The sequence below is a fragment of the Arachis stenosperma genome, chromosome 2, assembly GCF_014773155.1.
Source record: "Arachis stenosperma cultivar V10309 chromosome 2, arast.V10309.gnm1.PFL2, whole genome shotgun sequence".
In the NCBI taxonomy this organism is placed as follows: Eukaryota; Viridiplantae; Streptophyta; class Magnoliopsida; order Fabales; family Fabaceae; genus Arachis; species Arachis stenosperma.
Window position 1 is genome coordinate 39,739,876 of NC_080378.1, and position 7,026 is coordinate 39,746,901.

Below are 7,026 nucleotides of genomic sequence, written 5' to 3' on the forward strand. Positions count from 1 at the left end.
CAAATCATTAATTGTTAGTAATTATCTTTGAAAAAGGAAAGAAATTAATTTTGAAAACATTTGATTGAAAAGATATGATTTGAAAAAGATTTGATTTTGAAAAACTTTGAAAACTAAAAAAAAATTTGATTTTGAAAACAAAATGTTCCCCCTTTGCCATCCTGGCGTTAAACGCCCAGAATGGTATCCATTCTGGCGTTTAACGGCCAAAATGCACCCTTTTTGGGCGTTAAACGCCCAACCAGGTACCCTGGCTGGCGTTTAAACGCCAGTCTGTCCTTCTTCACTGGGCGTTTTGAACGCCCAGCTTTTTCTGTATAATTCCTCTGCAGTATGTTCTGAATCTTCAATTCTCTGTATTATTGACTTGAAAAGACACAAATCGAAAATATTTTTGGATTTTTAATAATAAGGAATAATCAAAATGCACTAAAATCAAATAACAATGCATGCAATACACCAAACTTAGCAGTTTGTATACTACTGACACTAATAAGAATGCATATGAGACACATAAACACTCAAGTCAAGAGAATTCAAAGATCAGAGTAAGAAATCATCAAGAATTACTTGAAGATCTTTAAGACACATGAATGAATGCATGCAATTGACACCAAACTTAAGATGAGACACTAGACTCAAACAAGAAACATCAAATATTTTTGGTTTTTATGGTTTTTGTGAATTTTTTTTGTGATTTTCGAAAATTAAGTGGAAAAAGATATCAAAATTCTTAATGAGAATTCCAGGAATCAGTGCAATGCTAGTCTAAGACTCCGGTCCAGGAATTAGACATGGCTTCACAGCCAGCCAAGCTTTCAAAGAAAGCTTCGGTCCAAAACACTAGACATGGCCAAAGGCCAGCCAAGCCTTAGCAGATCACTGCTCCAAAAGCAAGATTGATAAAAAAGATCAACAAGCTCTTGTGATGATAAGTTGAAACCTCGGTCCAATGAAATTAGACATGACTTTACAGCCAGCCAGATTTCAGCAAATCATCATGAAACTCTAGAATTCATCTTCAAGAATTTCGAAAAAAAATAAATGCCTAATCTAACCAACAAGATGAACCGTCAGTTGTCCATACACAAGAACAATCCCCGGCAACGGCGCCAAAAACTTGGTGTTGTTGCCGGATCAAAACATGGCACTGTTATTGCAGGGAACAAATGCGAAACCGTAGTTAGGACATTTAATTCCCCGGCAACGGCGCCAAAAACTTGGTGCACGAAATTGTGATCAATACTTTTCAAAACATAAAAAAATCCCTAGTAATGGCTCCAAAGACTTGGTGCTCAATACCATGGCATAAACACAACTTCGCACAACTAACCAGCAAGTGCACTGGGTCGTCCAAGTAATAAACCTTACGCGAGTAAGGGTCGATCCCACGGAGATTGGTGGTATGAAGCAAGCTATGGTCACCTTGTAAATCTCAGTCAGGCAGACTCAAATGGGTATAGATGATGAATAAAGCATAAAGATAAAGATAGAGATACTTATGCATATCATTGGTGAGAGCTTCAGATAAGCGAATGAAGATGCCTTCCCTTCCGTCTCTCTGCTTTCCTAATGTCTTCATCCAATCCTTCTTACTCCTTTCCATGGCAAGCTTGTGTAGGGTTTCACCGTTGTCAATGGCTACCTCCCATCCTCTCAGTGAAAATACGTCCCTGATGCTCTGTCACAGCATAGGCTAATCATCTGTCGGTTCTCGGTCCAGCCGGAATAGAATCCAGTGATTCTTTTGCGTCTGTCACTAACGCCCCGCCTTTCGGAGTTTGAAGCACGTCACAGTCATTCAATCATTGAATCCTACTCAGAATACCACAGACAAGGTTAGACCTTCCGGATTCTCTTGAATGCCGCCATCAGTTCTTGCCTATACCATGAAGACTCTGATCTCACGGAATGCCTGGCTCGTTTGTCAGGCGAGCACTCGGTTGTCAGGCGATCAACCATGCATCATGCAATCAGAAATCCAAGAGATAAACACTAGGGCCTCGAATGCTTGTAGAACAAGAATGGTTGTCAGTCATCTTGTTCATAGGTGAGAATGATGATGAGTGTCACGGATCATCACATTCATCAAGTTGAAGAACAAGTGATATCTTGGACAAAGAACAAGCGGAATTGAATAGAAGAACAATAGTAATTGCATTAATACTCGAGGTACAGCAGAGCTCCACACCTTAATCTATGGTGTGTAGAAACTCCACCGTTGAAAATACATAAGAACAAGGTCTAGGCATGGCCGTGAAGCCAGCCTCCCAATGATCTAAGATAGCATAAAATTAGAAGATAGCTACCAAGATGTCAAATACAATAGTAAAAGGTCCTACTTATAGAAAACTAGTAGCCTAAGGTGTACAAAGATGAGTAAATGACATAAAAATCCACTTCCGGGCCCACTTGGTGTGTGCTTGGGCTGAGCAATGAAGCATTTTCGTGTAGAGACTTGTCTTGGAGTTAAACGCCAGCTTTTATGCCAGTTTGGGCGTTTAACTCCCATTTAGGTGCCAGTTCAGGCGTTTAACGCTGGAATTTCTTGAGGTGACTTTGAACGCCGGTTTGGGCCATCAAATCTTGGGCAAAGTATGGACTATCATATATTGCTGGAGAGCCCAGGATGTCTACTTTCCAACGATGTTGAGAGCGCGCCAATTGGGCTTCTGTAGCTCCAGAAAATCTACTTCGAGTGCAGGGAGGTCAGAATCCAACAGCATCTGCAGTCCTTTTCAGTCTCTGAATCAGATTTTTGCTCAGATCCCTCAATTTCAGCCAGAAAATACCTGAAATCACAGAAAAACACACAAACTCATAGTAAAGTCCAGAAAAGTGAATTTTAACTAAAAACTAATAAAAATATACTAAAAACTAACTAGATCATACTAAAAACATACTAAAAACAATGCCAAAAAGTGTACAAATTATCCGCTCATCAGTCCACTCCAACTGAATAACAATGGTGATAAATGAGATGAGAAAAGGCTAACCTTGCCAAGGTAGAGGACTTGTCCGCCACCTTATAGAGTTCTTGGGCTATAACCTCATGAACATCTACTTCTTCTCCAATCATGATGCTATGAATCATGATGGCCCGGTCTAGAGTAACCTCGGACCGGTTGCTAGTGGGAATGATTGAGCGTTGGATAAACTCCAACCATCCTCTAGCTATGGGCTTGAGGTCATGCCTTCTCAATTGAACCGTCTTCCCTCTTGAATCTCTCTTCCATTGGGCGCCCTCTTCACAAATGTCTGTGAGGACTTGGTCCAACCTTTGATCAAAGTTGACCCTTCTAGTGTAAGGATGTTCATCTCCTTGCATCATGGGCAAGTTGAATGCCAACCTTACATTTTCCGGACTAAAATCTAAGTATTTCCCCCGAACCATTGTAAGCCAATTCTTTGGGTCCGGCTTCACACTTTGATCATGGTTCTTGGTGATCCATGCATTGGCATAAAACTCTTGAACCATTAAGATTCCGACTTGTTGAATGGGGTTGGTAAGAACTTCCCAACCTCTTCTTCGAATCTCATGTCGGATCTCCGGATATTCACTTTTTTTGAGTTTGAAAGGGACCTCAGGGATCACCTTCTTCAAGGCCACAACTTCATAGAAGTGGTCTTGATGCACCCTTGAGATGAATCTCTCCATCTCCCATGACTCGGAGGTGAAAGCTTTTGCCTTCCCTTTCCTCTTTCTAGAGGTTTCTCCGGCCTTGGATGCCATAAATGGTTATGGAAAAACAAAAAGCAATGCTTTTACCACACCAAACTTAAAAGGTTTGCTCGTCCTCGAGCAAAAGAAGAAAGAAGAGAGTAGAAGAAGAAGAAATGGAGGAGAGGGAGATGGGTTTATATAGGGGTGAAGAGAGGGGTAGGGTTCGGCCATTATGGGTGGGTTTGGGAGGTTAAGTGGTTTGAATTTGAATGGTGAGGTAGGTGGGGTTTTATGAAGGATGGATGTGAGTGGTGAAGAGAAAGATGGGATTTGATAGGTGAAGCGTTTTTGGGGAAGAGGTGTTGAGGTGATTGGTGAATGGGTGAAGAGAGAGGGTGGTGGGGTAGGTGGAGATCCTGTGGGGTCCACAGATCCTGAGGTGTCAAGGAAAAGTCATCCCTGCACCAAGTGGCGTGCAAAAATGCACCCTTTGCCAATTCTGGCGTTAAACGCCGGGCTGGTGCCCATTTCTGGCATTTAACGCCAGGTGCTTGCCCTTTTCTGGCGTTTAACGCCAGTCTGGTGCCCCTTTCTGGCGTTAAACGCCCAGAATGGTGCCAGACTGGGCGTTAAACGCCCATCTGTTAGCCTCACTGGCGTTTAAACGCCAGCAAGTTCTCCTCCAGGGTGTGCTATTTTTCTTTCTGTTTTTCTTTCTGTTTTTGCTTTTTCAATTGATTTTGTGACTTCTCATGATCATCAACCTACAGAAAACATAAAATAACAAAGGAAAATAGATAAAATATAACATTGGGTTGCCTCCCAACAAGCGCTTCTTTAATGTCAGTAGCTTGACAGAGGGCTCTCATAGAGCCTCACAGATACTCAGAGCAATGTTGGAACCTCCCAACACCAAACTTAGAGTTTGAATGTGGGGGTTCAACACCAAACTTAGAATTTGGTTGTGGCCTCCCAACACCAAACTTAGAGTTTGACTGTGGGGGCTCTGTTTGACTCTGTTTTGAGAGAAGCTCTTCATGCTTCCTCTCCATGGTGACAAAGGGATATCCTTGAGCCTTAAACACAAAGGATTCTTCATTCACTTGAATGATCAATTCTCCTCTGTCCACATCAATCACAACCTTTGCTGTGGCTAGGAAGGGTTTGCCAAGGATGATGGATTCATCCATGCACTTCCCAGTCTCTAGGACTATGAAATCAGCAGGGATGTAATGGCCTTCAACCTTTACCAGAACACCCTCTACAAGTCCATAAGCTTGTTTCTTTGAATTGTCTGCCATCTCTAGTGAGATTCTTGCAGCTTGTACCTCAAAGATCCCTAGCTTCTCCATTACAGAGAGAGGCATGAGGTTTACACTTGACCCTAAGTCACACAGAGCCTTCTTGAAGGTCATGGTGCCTATGGTGCAAGGTATTGAAAACTTCCCAGGATCTTGTCTCTTTTGAGGTAATCTCTGCCTAGACAAGTCATCCAGTTCTTTGGTGAGCAAAGGAGGTTCGTTCTCCCAAGTCTCATTACCAAATAACTTGTCATTTAGCTTCATGATTGCTCCAAGGTATTTAGCAACTTGCTCTTCAGTGACATATTCATCCTCTTCAGAGGAAGAATACTCATCAGAGCTCATGAATGGCAGAAGTAAGTCCAATGGAATCTCTATGGTCTCATTTTGAGCCTCAGATTCCCTTGGTTCCTCATTAGGGAACTCAGTGGAGGCCAGTGGACGTGCATTGAGGTCTTCCTCAATGGCGTTCACTGCCTCTTCATCCTCTCCAAGTTCGGCCATATTGATGGCCTTGCACTCTCCTTTTGGATTTTCTTCTGTATTGCTTGGAAGAGTACTAGGAGGGAGTTCAGTAATTTTCTTGCTCAGCTGTCCCACTTGTGCCTCCAAGTTTTTAATGGAGGACCTTGTTTCAGTCATGAAACTTTGAGTGGTTTTGATTAGATCAGAGACCATGGTTGCTAAGTCAGAGTGGTTCTGCTTAGAATTCTCTGTCTGTTGCTGAGGAGATGATGGAAAAGGCTTGCCATTGCTAAACCTGTTTCTTCCACCATTATTGTTGTTGAAACCTTGTTGAGGTCTCTGTTGATCCTTCCATGAGAAATTTGGATGATTTCTCCATGAAGAATTATAGGTGTTTCCATAGGGTTCTCCCATGTAATTCACCTCTTCCATTGAAGGGTTCTCAGGATCATAAGCTTCTTCTTCAGATGAAGCTTCCTTAGTACTGCCTGGTGCAGCTTGCATTCCAGACAGACTTTGAGAAATCAAGTTGACTTGCTGAGTCAATATTTTGTTCTGAGCCAATATGGCATTCAGAGTATCAATCTCAAGAACTCATTTCTTCTGATTTGTCCCATTGTTCACAGGATTCCTTTCAGAAGTGTACATGAATTGGTTATTTGCAATCATTTCAATGAGCTCTTGAGCTTCTGCAGGCGTCTTCTTCAGATGAAGAGATCCTCCAGTAGAGCTATCCAAAGACATCTGGACAGTTCAGACAGACCATCATAGAAAATACCTATGATGCTCCATTCAGAAAGCATATCAGAGGGACACTTTCTGATCAATTGTTTGTATCTTTCCCAAGCTTCATAGAGGGATTCACCTTCCTTCTGTCTGAAAGTTTGGACTTCCACTCTAAGCTTACTCAATTTTTGAGGTGGAAAGAACTTTGCCAAGAAGGCATTGACTAGCTTTTCCCAAGAGTTCAAGATGTCTTTAGGTTGTAAGTCCAACCATATCCTAGCTCTGTCTCTTACAGTAAAAGGGAATAGCATAAGTCTGTAGACCTCAGGGTCAACCCCATTAGTCTTGACAGTGTCACAGATTTGCAAGAATTCAGCTAAAAATTGATGAGGATCTTCCAATGGAAGTCCATGGAACTTGCAATTCTGTTGCATTAGAGAAACTAATTGAGGCTTAAGCTCAAAGTTGTTTGCTCCAATGGCAGGGATAGAGATGCTTCTCCCATAGAAGTCGGGAGTAGGTGCAGTAAAGTCACCCAGCACCTTCCTTGCATTGTTGGCATTGTTGTTGTTTTCGGCTGCCATGGGTTCTTCTTTTTTGAAGATTTCTGTTAGGTCCTCTAGAGAGAGTTGTGCTTTAGCTTCTCTTAGCTTTCGCTTCAAGGTCCTTTCAGGTTCAGGGTCAGCCACAACAAGAATGCTTTTGTCTTTGCTCCTGCTCATATGAAAGAGAAGAGAACAAGAAAATGTGGAATCCTCTATGTCACAGTATAGAGATTCCTTGAGGTGTCAGAGGAACAGAAAAATAGAAGAAAGAGGTAGAAGAATTCAAACGTAGTGGGATATAGTTCGAATTGTGCATTGAGGAGGA

At 42.1% G+C, this 7,026-nt stretch overlaps 1 non-coding gene across 1 annotated transcript; it reads left to right on the plus strand.

Annotated features, from left to right (window-relative positions):
• The first annotated feature begins 6,227 nt into the window (after positions 1-6,227).
• On the plus strand, positions 6,228-6,335 carry LOC130964793 (small nucleolar RNA R71). The gene has a single exon (XR_009080866.1). It is a non-coding gene; the product is annotated as a small nucleolar RNA R71 (small nucleolar RNA).
• The last annotated feature ends 691 nt before the right edge of the window (positions 6,336-7,026 follow it).